At 43.4% G+C, this 14,713-nt stretch overlaps 1 long non-coding RNA gene across 1 annotated transcript; it reads left to right on the top strand.

The window, feature by feature from the left end:
* The first annotated feature begins 3 nt into the window (after positions 1–3).
* Positions 4–2,667, top strand: LOC306917454. The gene is made up of 3 exons (XR_013789184.1): positions 4–275; positions 2,129–2,252; positions 2,474–2,667. It is a non-coding gene; the product is annotated as an uncharacterized lncRNA (long non-coding RNA).
* The last annotated feature ends 12,046 nt before the right edge of the window (positions 2,668–14,713 follow it).

Here is a 14,713-nt window from a genome sequence, read left to right on the forward strand (position 1 = left end):
GCTAAACTCCAGTAGGCCTATTTGGGAATGAAGCAGTCAAATAAACTCATAATGTCGAGTGGAGTTGTCAGTATTGTCAGGGAGTGATAAACTGTTAAAATACATACATCCGTGACACCTGAACGAGAAGTTAATTAGCCTATAGTAGTATCAACGTTGCTTTTAATTTCCAATTAGCCTATGTAGAGATATAGGCTACAGGTGATAGCTACGCTGGTTAGCTGGTTAGCATTAACATCTCCTGCAATTATGGAGCTGACATTTGACTTCACTTGGTAAGGCAAAAAGTAGAAAGCAGAAAAGCATTTGTTTGTGTGATACAGTATGTATGTATGTGTGGATATGTTGTTTAATTCAGCTTTGTTTAATTGTGCTATGTTTAATTGCAAATTGCAATGTTGCTGAGGCTTAACATGCAGTCATAGTAAATCACAAAGCATAGGCTACTGTAGTGTAAAACAGGGGTTCCCAAACTTTTTCTTGTCAAGGACCCCCAAATTGACACTAATTAGCCCGCGGACCCCCATTTGAAAAATATATGCCCCAGGGACCTCCATAGAGAAGATTTTGACTGCTCTAGCAGTGATTCTCAACCCGTTTAATTTCAAGGACCCCCAGTTTGACATGCATTATAGGCAACGGACGGACCCCCATTTAATGGCATTACTATCTCTGGGACCCCAATTTATATTGTAAAATCAATGTTGATGTAACTCTGAGAGTGTACGAATGGAACCATTTGGTTCCATTCGTACACTCTCAGAGTTGCAGACCCATAAGGGTCCATTTGGTTCCAAACTATCATTTAGCTGGGTCCCCCCTGGAACTCCCTCAAGGACCCCTAGGGGTCCCCGGACCCCACTTTGGGAACCACTGGTGTAAAAGGTGCGTGTGAGTGAGCTTTGTGCAGTCCAGGAACTCCCAGGGGTCCTTGACTCCTTGAAGGGGTTCCAGTGGATCCCCACCATAGAGTAATCGGCTACCCAGCAAAATTAGTCAATAAATCAGTTTAACACTAGTCTGTACCCCTAATGTTTAGTATGTTATACTTCAGCTATTCAAAATAAATAGCCGATAAGAAAACAAGGTTATCACCCTGGCGGGCCTCTACTGACAACGGGTGTCAATGTGCTGAAAGAAGTAATTGACTGGCCCAGGCGGTGGCGTAACCGTCTGGGCACCCGACTGGTAATCCAGCCGCAGTGTGCCGTGGGTTCGACTCCCGAGCCCGACACGGCCTTTACTGCATGTCTTCCCCCATCTCTCTCCCGTTTCCTGTCAGCCTACTGTCTGTCCCTTCAAAAACCAATAAAAGGCGTAAGCCGCAAAAAAATATCTTTAGAAAAAAAAGAAAGAAGTAATTGACTTTAATTCTGCGGTCAACGCAAACCTATAGTGAGTTCAGTTAACCCATTCTGGACTGAGGTCGATAAAAAAAAGGCTTCTAAATCCTACATTCTTTCTGAAAAACCTATGTTTCTATGTCAGTGGTGCTCAACCTTTTTCATGTCAAGGACCCCCAGAATTATCTCTATTGGGCCACGGACCCCCATCTGAAAATATGTAGTTCCAGGGACTCCCCCCAGAAGCAAATATTTTAGTTAAAAATGTTCGCTCTGAAATAATATATATTCAATGATTTGCGCCACATTTTAACGATTTTTCAAAAATAGCAGACCTACAAGCTCGTAGCGCGCCACTCGGTGGCGTGCTATGAGCTTGTAGATCTGCTATTTTTAAATAGCTAAATTACAACAATGTTTAAAAGTATAGTATAGTATCAGTATGTATAGTTTACATAGATACTCCACTGTTACGTTCTTAGCTTACACTTATGCATGTTTCATGATAACTACTTTTTTTTTTTATATATGTGATGTATGCCATGCTTTTTGTTACTGCTTAATGTAAGTCGCTTTGGATTTAGAGCGTCTGCTAAATGCCTAAATTGTAAATTGTAATTGTAAAACACCAAAAGGGGTTCCCGCCCAAAATGGATTAATCACTTGTATGAACTTGTAAGTGCTCTGAATGGCACACATGTGCTCTGAACCCCCCCCCCCCCCCCCCCCCACCATATCAAACTCGGGTTATTTTCATTGACTGTAGTTTGTTCTCCTGTTTACAGCTGTGAAGAATGCTGGACCCTGAAGCCTGCCCTACAGAAGTCACTGGCCACGGTGCTAACACCAGAATGCAACGTGCAGTGCTAAGTTATCAACCAGCACCTTTTTGGGGGGGCGTTACCAAGGGTGAGTGAGGTGGAAGGGAACCCCTTTTGGTGTTTTAACTAAGCATTATGTTATACTTTAGCTATTGAAAAATAGCAGATCTACAAGCTCGTAGCGCGCCACCGAGTGGCGCGCTACGAGCTTGTAGGTCTGCTATTTTTGAAAAATGGTAAAAATGCGGCACAAATATTTGAATATATATATTCTTTCAGAAGACTTTTTTTGTTTGTTTTTGGCGTCAGGTCAAAATGGGATGAGGCCATCGACAACGGGAGGAGGAAAGGAAAGTACCGGTGAGCTTGACCAGATGTACAATATGGAAGCTCGAGATGACTGGAGGGCTCCATCCATCCTAGCTCTGCATCCATGTGTTCCAAAGTTTGACCCCTGGCCATCACCACTACACAACCGATGACGTCAAGTATAGAAGACGACTCAAGGTTTGGAACCTTCCCCAGTGGCGTGCACAGATAGACACTAGGGGGTGCTAGAGCACCCCCTGCCCTTTTGGCAATGTGCCCTTTTGAAAAAAAAAAGAAGAAAAAAATTATTTAAAAAAAATAGCAGACCTACAAGCTCGTAGCGCGCCACTCGGTGGCGCGCTATGAGCTTGTAGATCTGCTATTTTTCAATAGCTAAAGCATAACATAATGCTAACACCAAAAGGGGTTCCCGCCCAAAATGGATTAAGGCAACCGGCCGGTTCCACGCGCTGCACAAGGTGCCCTTTTTTAACTTGAGCACCTGCCCCTCTAAATGTCTGTGCACGCCACTGACCTTCCCTGTTAGTTTTCTTTGCTGCTGCTGCTGGTGTTGTATATGCTCTGTCTGTATAGAGCGTCACAGTCCTGCCCCCTCGAGAGACCCGGAAAATAAATCCCCGTTCATTTTCCTCATAGACCTTTTCAGAAAGTATTTATTTAAAGACGTTTACGCCGCGGACAAAGACAACTCTTGTCGTGACACATCATGACAACAAACTTTTTCGGGCCAAACAAAGAATTAGAAAGTAGAAAAAAAACGGCAGGTTACAACACTTCTTTTTGTTGTTTTTCTTCTTTGGAATTATTTGTTTGGTCCAAAATATTGTGTGTGTTGTCATGATTTGTCACGACAAGAGTTGGCTTCGTACGACGCTTAAAAGGTCTTTTAAATAAATACGTTTTTAAATGTCTGGGGAAAAATGCATTGGGATTCATTTCCTGGGCCTGGCGTCGTCATGAAAGGGGGCGGGACTGAGACACTCTAATGCTAATGCGATTCAAGCTGGTTCTATATTGCTGTCATATTGTGTTGTGTATGTTGGGTACGACGAACACAACATGACGTATTGGGAGTCAGTGGACTGGCCGAGGAATTGAAGGCTGACGGTGAATCTAAATGATGTGCTGTGTTGTGTGTCTGTTGTTTAATGTAGTGAGTGACTGTGTTGTTTTTGGCAGAACATTTTGATTTTAGTTTTAGTCTCTTGATTAGTTTAAATTTAGTTTTAGTCATATTTTAGTCACCTGGAATGTTTTAGTGTTTTAGTCTAGTTTTAGTTGACTAAATATCATAAGATTTTAGTCGACTAAATCTACAGTTGATTTAGTATTTCGGCGGGCCTCGATGCCGCCGTAATGGCTGATTTTAAATAGTCGATCTACAAGCTCACAACGCGTCGCAGCGCGACGCGTTGTGAGCTTGTAGATCGGCTATTTTCAGCATGCAACCAAGTGTAAAATGACTTCTACTGGATCTCTTGTCCACTAGTCCCTTCCTAACATTTTAGTCTAGTTTGTATTTGTTGACGAAATTGTCAGTATATTTAGTCTTAGGTTTGGTCATCATAGCTTAGTTTTCATTTGGTTTACATGTAGTTTTCGTCAGTGGAAAAAGGTAGTCGACGGACATTTTTCGTCTTAGTTTTAGTCGACGAAAACAACACTGGTGAGTGACAGGGTACAGTATGGGTATAATGGGGGTCACTTCAAGTATCCTATAGTGTGAGTTTGCTATTTCCTTTAAGTTCAAGCTACAGGTTTTGGGCTCTGACATTTAGCCTTTAATTAATTGCAAATTGCACTATTGTCACTAGTCACTTTTTATCACGATAACGATATACTCACGATATAGCATATTTTCTACGATACCGATTTTTTTAATCTAAAAAATAGATTTTTGTTCAGGCCGAGTACTTTACTGTACTTGGGCTGTACTGTACTGTACTGTACTGTACTGTACTGTACTGTACTGTACTGTACTGTACTGTACTGTACTGCACTGTACAACTGTACTCACAATATCCAGTCTAATTATATGAATATAATACTGATACCCTGCCCATGCACAGACAGGCCTAAAGCAAGTACAAAAAGAATAAAAAATTAAAAATATATAATAATAATAATAATAATAATAATTATTATTATGACAATTAAAAAGCAAAAATAAAGAAATAAGACTTTCCCATTCAGACACAGAAGTACAGGCCTGTGTCTGCATTAAATTGTCTTATGGAAAAAATAAATACCTCATGTCACTCATGAGGTTGTTGTTTCAGTTCATTTTAAGCTCTGTATAGGGAATCAAAATGTTCTGTTGTAGTTGTAGTCACTGTAGTGTAGTTTGTTAAAGACGTTGGGAAGCTTAACGATGTTTAATTGACTACAGGCGATGGAGTGAGAGACAACGCGACCGCGTCGTCAACTCTCCAATGCCCAGCTGTGCGTATGGGAGTGGATGTTTTTCTTTTCCTTTTTTTTGTTGATGATCACAACTTAAGTTAGCGTCTTGTGTTGTTGTTGTTGTTGGAAGCTGTTGCTGAATTAAGGACTTTTCAAATGGAATAATTTATTTGGAACAATAAAACAAGACAGGTAAGAGGAAAGAAGTAGAAGAAGTTTGCACGGACAAGCTCAATTGTTCAACTGTGTAAAACATGCGTCTGATGCGTGGCTCACACAGTTTATCAATTTGCATTTATAACAGTGAATGGCCGGTTACTTTAGTGTTACTCCGCTCTGAATCTCGTCAGCCATCATCTCCCTTCATGTTTGTTATTAAATAACAGCACAGAGTGGCTGGGCGCTGTGACGTAAAATACACCCGTACCGCTTGTTTTGCGACACAACGATATAAACGATAGAGAACATTTTTCACGATAGACATTTTCTATCGTCTATACGATATATATCGTCATATCGCCCAGCCCTAATTGTCACTATATTGGGATCCAGGGTTTCTGGCCATGCCATGGAGTTGAAGACCTAGTACACAGTATGTGTTGTGGTTGCTGTTGAAGTTCGTAAGTTGTGACAGGGCGGCTGTAAATGCATGTTGCATGAACATATTGAATTTCTCCTGTCGGATTCCATTCTGTAAAGGACCATACATAAAGGACCACACATAAAGGACCACACATAAAGGACCACACATAAAGGACCACACACAAAGGACCACACAAAGGACCATACATAAAGCACCACACATAAAGGACCACACATAAAGGACCACACATAAAGGACCATACATAAAAATGTGTCTGGAATGTTTTTAGAACACCGATTTTGACCAAAGAGGGCGGGAGAAATCAAGACATCCACACTTCAATTGATTTCCTGTATCTGAGTCATGTGGGTTTTTAGGAGACCAGAAGTAGGATGTGAGTATCTTAATTCCAATGGAGAAGCAGAGTGACCACACACTCACTTAGGAGACCAGAAGTAGGATGTGAGTATCTTAATTCCAATGGAGAAGCAGAGTGACCACACACTCACTTAGGAGACCAGAAGTAGGATGTGAGTCTCTTAATTCCAATGGAGAAGCAGAGTGACCACACACTCACTTAGGAGACCAGAAGTAGGATGTGAGTCTCTTAATTCCAATGGAGAAGCAGAGTGACCACACACTCACTTAGGAGACCAGAAGTAGGATGTGAGTCTCTTAATTCCAATGGAGAGGCAGAGTGACCACACACTCACTTAGGAGACCAGAAGTAGGATGTGAGTCTCTTAATTCCAATGGAGAAGCGGAGTGACCACACACTCACTTAGGAGACCAGAAGTAGGATGTGAGTCTCTTAATTCCAATGGAGAAGCAGAGTGACCACACACTCACTTAGGAGACCAGAAGTAGGATGCGAGTCTCTTAATTCCAATGGAGAAGCAGAGTGACCACACACTCACTTAGGAGACCAGAAGTAGGATGCGAGTCTCTTAATTCCAATGGAGAAGCAGAGTGACCACACACTCACTTAGGAGACCAGAAGTAGGATGTGAGTCTCTTAATTCCAATGGAGAAGCGGAGAGACCACACACTCACTTAGGAGACCAGAAGTAGGATGTGAGTCTCTTAATTCCAATGGAGAAGCAGAGTGACCACACACTCACTTAGGAGACCAGAAGTAGGATGTGAGTCTCTTAATTCCAATGGAGAAGCGGAGTGACCACACACTCACTTAGGAGACCATAGCGGCAAGGGGTGGGAATGGCTATCTTGGTATATCAATGATCTTTGCAATGACTCACATGGGAGTTAACATTACTGCCCAGTGCCCACCATTTTCCAAAGCAGATCAGTGTGTGTGTGTGTGTGTGTGTGTGTGTGTTCGGATATTTGGCGATGTTGTGCCCGGCTCCGACCAGCCCATGCAGTAGGCAGAGTTAAAGGACTAACACGCACAGTTGAACTAAATGCTCCCAATGATAGCTTATACTTGATGAACTCAAACGTGCATTTTATAGGGTTTTTATTAATTCATATTAATTAAACACTTACAATCTTACATTCACACGTTCTGTTCACACTTCCCCCCAACTCAAGATGAACACAGTAACCCCGGAATCTGGATTACAGTCCTATTGGTACAGTGGTTCTATCCTAACTCTGTCGGTAGGGTTTACTATCATTCGAACACTCTAATCTCCCAGATTATGGTAAGCTTAGCTTGTCATGGTTGTTTCTCAGACTTAGTTACATTAAGTGTAATCATGTGGTTTTAATTCTACCTTATCGTTAATCAGATGATAATTGATCAATGATCGGGATGACAAGAACACAGAGAGAACACTGGTTACAATCTAAACATCATATTACATCGATTATGAATAATGCACAAACATCTATTTATAGCACATAATATATAGCAAATACATTACCGCTGGTCTCTGCCTAGACATGTTCACGTTCGATGGTAATTGGTGAATCTAACTCACTTTGTGCCATACAGAATAGTCACAGTGGGCCCTGACTGAAGTCCCACCTTCATGCTACACTTTCAGCCAATCATATGCCACTGACCCATGCATCCCTTCTGCCCTCTCTGTGAGAGGACAGTGTGGAGATCTGACTTTAGGTTAGATTAAACTGTCAGACTATTACAGGTATTTATCATTTAGGCTTTCTACCAACCCAATATATAATAGGTTATTTAGAACACATTTACACAATTGAAAGGGATTAAAGATAGGTTACTTCAATTATTGTATGTTCTATGCTGAGTTGACTCTCCCTGTGAAGAGGAGTCAATAATGGCCTGTCCTACAACAGGAGAAGGGCCGTAAAACCCCCAATGGAATGTGGAATGGAATGTGGGGACCTGCGCTCTCTCACCCTAGAGCAGCTTCTTAATCTCCAATCAATCTGACCCAATATATAATTTCTCATTATGAGTACAAATCTCGCACACCCATAATAAACCAAACACCCCTCACGTTTCAGTTATGAAAATTGATATGGTTATTCATTTTCCATAAACTGAAAGATTATTTTTGATATTAATTTTTTTCGGAAATATTATTTTTTGATATTTGGGCGTATGCCATTTTTAGTAATTTCGGAACCTGTTAAATAATACTGGATCCACATACTGAAGTTATAACATTATACAACTTTGAAAAACACATTAAAATAAACACAACCCATTAACTGCATAAATCAATAAACAATGAAAATAATAAAAGGTTTACATGCGTCGATATCGTGGACATTTTTTGTAATTATCCCAACGCACCCTTAAGTATTAAATTCAGTTACAGCTAATCAAACTTATGTATACTTGTAGTAATAATGTGATACAGTGCATCTCCACTTTGTAGGAGAGTTGCTGTTTCTGTCATGTCAGTTAGGGGTTACCTAACTGACATGAACTTTTGGTCACCTCTGTCCGTTTAATTTTTATGGCTGTTTGCCCGGACAAAGCTTCAGACTTATCTAAACAACCCCCTTGTTTAAGAAGACAGTTTATTTCCACACAAGACTGGTTCCTTATCTTAAGAAACATTCTTCCTGCGCTCCCCCCACCTGAAACGACTCTTTTGGTTGCAGAATGGGGCCCAGTTGGTAAACACATGTTCAAACAATGCAGTTTATTACCCCTGGTTGTGTTAGGAACCTCAAATTGTGATTTTAACAAAATAACCGATTTTGCATCTCAACAACTTGGTATCATTTGACTTTTTGGATTTTTTACTTTGACTTTTACCAAAAGCAACCCAATTGAAAATTGCAAACCCTTGCAACATTTTAACCACATTATGTGTCTTTCACACATGCAGTCTTTGTGCCTGTGTGTGTGATAGTTTGTGCGCGCGCGCCCACGCGCTCACGCACAAAACCCACTTGCACTTTGAGAGACAATGTTCCCCCCTCCCAATCGAAGGAAACTTAATCATTTTACCAGCATTCTTTTTTACCTTTGTCCATAAGGACTTAATTGGCACAAATTAAATCCACTTATCTGCTACTCGTTGTCTAGTACAGATATAATGAACCCACATACATCATCACATTTAATATGCACAGATAGACACACATCTCGTGTGTGAGTGTGTGTGTGCGTGCGCGTGCGTGTGTGTGTGTGTGTGCGTGCCGTGTGACTTCTTGTTGTCACTGAAGCCCCAATTGTTCCCTGCTGTAGGAAAAACAAATGGGTAGAGAAGCATTTCACATGCTACTCTTTCTGACCCAGTTCTGATCTCGCTGGCATGAAAGCGCTCACCCACTCCCATCTTTTTCCTTTTCTAGGATCTAAAAGGACAGGAGCCATTGTGGCCTTCTTTTCAGCCGCTTTACACACTCGACACAACAAATGTGTCGACACTGCGGTTTTCTGTACCAGACTGGACTTTGCCATTCCTGGTTTGCCACCCTTCACGGGGGCAATCTTCGGGTGACCCCTCACGAAAGTCACCCCAGGGTGCTTCTCTGGCTCGCCTGGACCCCTCACGAAAGCCACCCCAGGGTGCTTGGCGTGTGTGTCATGCACCTCCCCCACCGCCTCTTGAACGCGTGGACTGGCACCAGTAATGCCACAAATCACGCTCGGCGTTTCTGTGGTGAGAAGGTTTGATGACTCGTCGGCCTTGCCCACGCCGTTTGTGGGCATGGCTCTGCTGATGAACGGTGAGGCGTAGGCAGCCTCCAGCTCCGGAAGGCCGCTCGCCTGTTCCGCTCCCGTTGACAGCTCTGCCTCTGCTGTCGGTTCTGCTTGTCCAACGTCGATGTTCGGCCATTCCTCCTCTGTCGAAGGCTGCGGAAACGTCGTGTGGTTCTCGTCGGTTCCCTCAGCTCTGCCCGCAGCCGCTCTTGGCCTGCTACGGTGCTGACTGAGGGCTTGTCCTGTCGTGGGTTCGTTGCCCACGGTAGAGGGCTCTGGCTTCCCTGCATGGATACTGCAGGAAGCACCAGGCTGTGCCTCCGTTGTGACAGGCTCTATCTGCTCCCAGCCCGGATGACTGGTAGCCCTGTCTCTTCGCCCCTCTGGGGCTGTCCCGGTCCCCGCTGGCACCGTCTCCGCTCCGCCCGTCTCTGCGCTGGCGAAAGGGTTCGTGATGTCACATCTCGTGACGTCTGGTGCTGCGTCTGCGGGCTGGATGCCCCTCTCCTCTGGGGCTCCTATGTTCCTGCTCTCTGCAGGAAACTCACAGAGGCCTATTTGGTGGCACCCTGCTGTGACGACACCTCTGGCTACCCTGTCATTCTCCTGACAGATAGCAGCCCTGATTAAACGGTATCTTTCACTGTTGTACTGTTTAACATATAAATTCAGTAATTCATTTTCTATGTGTGCGAGTCTATCTTCGTTTTGTTCCTGAAGGATCATCTCGTAATCTACCGACGCGTCTATCACAGCGTCCATCGCCCTGTCCAGCTCAGCAAAACTTTCAGTTATCTCGCTGGATGAACCCCTGTCCATACAAAGATCCACCCTATAGGTTGTGCTATCAAACATAGCTTGAGCCTGTGAGCTCTTTAAAGAAGCCATTTTTCCACCCCCTCTGTCCCTCCCTTTAACAAACAGTACAGGAACTAATTGGACTGGGTTAGTGGTTAGTCGACTTCACAAATCATTCATTCACTCAAGTAAATGGTTAGTTTTTTGCCCAGCTTTAATTAGCGGACTCTGTACTCAGAGAAGCCCATACTTCCCTGTTAAATACCTTCACCAAATAAACCTTTTTATACTATAACCCTTTTATATTATATAGATTATATATAATATAAGTATATAGATTTATATTGGCCGTGGGCGGTCAAACTCTATAGCCTTCCGTTAAACCTGGATTACAGGTTTTGCTAGATGCGTCACGCAACAGTTATTATAGACACGCCCTTCCTTTATGCGCACTTCAAAGCGCGCTTTCAGCGTTAAACATTATTGACTGGTAAGATTATTACATCGCCTTTAATGCTGAGTTTAAAACCCTATTTTGTTCTAAACATTTATCACCGCTATTAATTACTACTTTGGTAGACTATACCGCATGACAGTAATTACCAGTCCCCCTGCACTGTCTCAGCACATTGGGACATTGCATGACAGAAAGAGGAATTTCCCCCCACATGCACTAAACTGCTGTTCTCCTTGGTGCCCAACACCCAGCAGGAAAACACTTTTATTGTGGTTACTATAAAAAGCACCTCTCTTGGTTTAAACGACCGGTGTCTTATCCGGTCTCAATTAAACTTTATGTTTGGTTACAAATAGTCTTTAATAATCAGTTTCCTAAACTGACCGTCGATTAGAACTTTGCCCTATCGAACAATGACTCCCAAACCATTAGTTAAACCCGCAGTCACTTTTTGTGGCTCACGGTTTTAACTGTCCGTTTCAGCAGATGGCCCCATAACCACACAAAACGGTTTAACGGTGTCGCATTTATTAGTAGCACAAATCAAACGGCATGCCGTCACGGCAGCATTTATAGTTGATTTAATCCTGTGGATACAAACGACTGCGGCATCGCATTCACATCAACGTGCGCTGCTCATCAACGCACGGCTTAAATTTCAGTTAAATAACGTCACACCAGACAACCACAATCAAACGGGGTGCCGTCTTTCGGCCCCAATTCTGTCTGATTTAATCCTGTGGTTATTAGTGTGGCACGATTCAACTCTGTGTGCTGGTCCCAACACACTGTAATTTATCTTTGTTACAATTGTGGTCACTTTAGTGACTTTACACCGATCCACGCTGTTTAATTTAACAGCACGGCAACTGAATAAATTCAAACCGTCTCAGTTGAACTATATTCTGAATTAAACAACTTTAAATTGCAGCTCCCTTTAGTGACTGCTATTTAAAGCCCTTTACAACGCGGTAGCAATTTAAACTGTAATATGTCAAACGGTTACGGTTCAGACTATATTATATCTTAAATATGCCCGGGCGCGTGTATAGCTGCACGCTGATCCCAGCGCACGGCACTTTCTTTCTGTTCAAACCAGGCACTTTATGTGGCTCTATGGTTTAAACAGTTCGCTCGGCGGCGAATTAACTTTCGCTCGGCGGCGAATTACTGTGCACTGATCCCAATGCACAGCACAACTGCCTTTAAATTGCGGTCACTTTAGTGACCACTAATTTAAAGTTCTTCAAACGCGGTAGCGATTGAAACCATAATATGTCCAAACGGTCTCAGTTTAGGCTATATTATGCTTCCAACCGCCCGGCCGTGATCCAAAGCTGTGCGCTGAGCGCACGGTACAGATCTTGTTTCAAGTCAAGTCACGTCAGTGACACGCTATGAATTAAACTGTGCGCACGGCTACGCAACGAATTAAACTATTCGCTCCGCGATTTAAACTCCGTACATTAGGCCCTTTAGTGGCCGTACGGTTTCAAACTGTGCACTCTAGTAGCACAGCGCTTTAAACTGGTATATGGTGAACTGTTTAAAGCTAGTCGCTGCACGCAGCGATTTGAAACTAGTAATATGCCTAGATTATAGGCTATATTACGCTTCAAACCCCCAGCAACGATTTAAAACTGTAATATGCCTAGATTATAGGCTATATTACGCCTTAAACCCCCCGCAACGAATTAAAACTGTGCGCTGATCCCAGCGCACGGTACAAAACTCTTAAATCTATGATTTAAACCTGTGCACTTTAGTGCACAACGATTTAAAACTGTAATATGTCTAGATTATAGACTATATTACGGCACCACGAATTAAAACTGTTCGGATATTTGGCGATGTTGTGCCCGGCTCCGACCAGCCCATGCAGTAGGCAGAGTTAAAGGACTAACACGCACAGTTGAACTAAATGCTCCCAATGATAGCTTATACTTGATGAACTCAAACGTGCATTTTATAGGGTTTTTATTAATTCATATTAATTAAACACTTACAATCTTACATTCACACGTTCTGTTCACACTTCCCCCCAACTCAAGATGAACACAGTAACCCCGGAATCTGGATTACAGTCCTATTGGTACAGTGGTTCTATCCTAACTCTGTCGGTAGGGTTTACTATCATTCGAACACTCTAATCTCCCAGATTATGGTAAGCTTAGCTTGTCATGGTTGTTTCTCAGACTTAGTTACATTAAGTGTAATCATGTGGTTTTAATTCTACCTTATCGTTAATCAGATGATAATTGATCAATGATCGGGATGACAAGAACACAGAGAGAACACTGGTTACAATCTAAACATCATATTACATCGATTATGAATAATGCACAAACATCTATTTATAGCACATAATATATAGCAAATACATTACCGCTGGTCTCTGCCTAGACATGTTCACGTTCGATGGTAATTGGTGAATCTAACTCACTTTGTGCCATACAGAATAGTCACAGTGGGCCCTGACTGAAGTCCCACCTTCATGCTACACTTTCAGCCAATCATATGCCACTGACCCATGCATCCCTTCTGCCCTCTCTGTGAGAGGACAGTGTGGAGATCTGACTTTAGGTTAGATTAAACTGTCAGACTATTACAGGTATTTATCATTTAGGCTTTCTACCAACCCAATATATAATAGGTTATTTAGAACACATTTACACAATTGAAAGGGATTAAAGATAGGTTACTTCAATTATTGTATGTTCTATGCTGAGTTGACTCTCCCTGTGAAGAGGAGTCAATAATGGCCTGTCCTACAACAGGAGAAGGGCCGTAAAACCCCCAATGGAATGTGGAATGGAATGTGGGGACCTGCGCTCTCTCACCCTAGAGCAGCTTCTTAATCTCCAATCAATCTGACCCAATATATAATTTCTCATTATGAGTACAAATCTCGCACACCCATAATAAACCAAACTGTGTGTGTGTGTGTGTGTGTGTGTGTGTGTGTGTGTGTGTGTGTGTGTGTGTGTGTGTGTGTGTGTGTGTGTGTGTGTGTGTGTGTGTGTGTGTGTGTGTGTGTGTGTGTGTGTGTGTGTGTGTGTGTGTGTGTGTGTGTGTGTGTGTGTGTGTGTGTGTGTGTGGCCGCGGGAGGGAGAGACATGACTGCATGTGTGTGACAGTGTGAAATTACCTGACACAGCTTTCAAACAGCGCAAGGTGATTCCCCCCCGCCTGTTGTCACTACAGCCGTGGGATTTACACACACACACACACACACACACACACACACACACACACACACACACACACACACACACACACACACACACACACACACACACACACACACACACTCTAACTCATTACCTGTCTAAGCGCAGGGCGTAAAGGATATACCTTCTGGAAATGTTGTCGTTGAACAACAAGCTGTTTAGAGGCCAGGGGGGAGAGCGGGGGGGCAGATATATCTCTGTAAACACAGCGGTGAGAAGAGACAGGATAACGCTGAGAGGGAGGGGGAGGGAGGGGGGGGGGGGAGACAGGATAACGCTGAGAGGGAGAGGGAGGGGGGGAGGGAGAGAGGGGGAGAGAGAGGGAGGGGGGAGGGAGAGAGGGGGAGAGAGAGGGAAACGGTTCATCCACAACGAGAGAGAGAGAGGGGGGGGGGGAAAGAGAGAAGGGGGGAGAGGCGGGGGGGAGAGAGCGGGGGGGCAGATATATCTCTGTAAACACAGCGGTGAGAAGAGACAGGGGGAGAGAGAGAGGGGGGGAGAGACAGGATAACGCTGAGAGAGAGGGGGGGAGGGGGGGGGAGAGAGGGGAGAGACAGGATAACGCTGAGAGGGAGAGAGAGGGGGGGGGGAGAGAGAGAGAGACAGGATAACGCTGAGAGGGAGAGAGAGGGGGGGGGAG

This window comes from Electrona antarctica (assembly GCF_951216825.1).
Source record: "Electrona antarctica genome assembly, chromosome: 24".
NCBI lineage: Eukaryota > Metazoa > Chordata > Actinopteri > Myctophiformes > Myctophidae > Electrona > Electrona antarctica.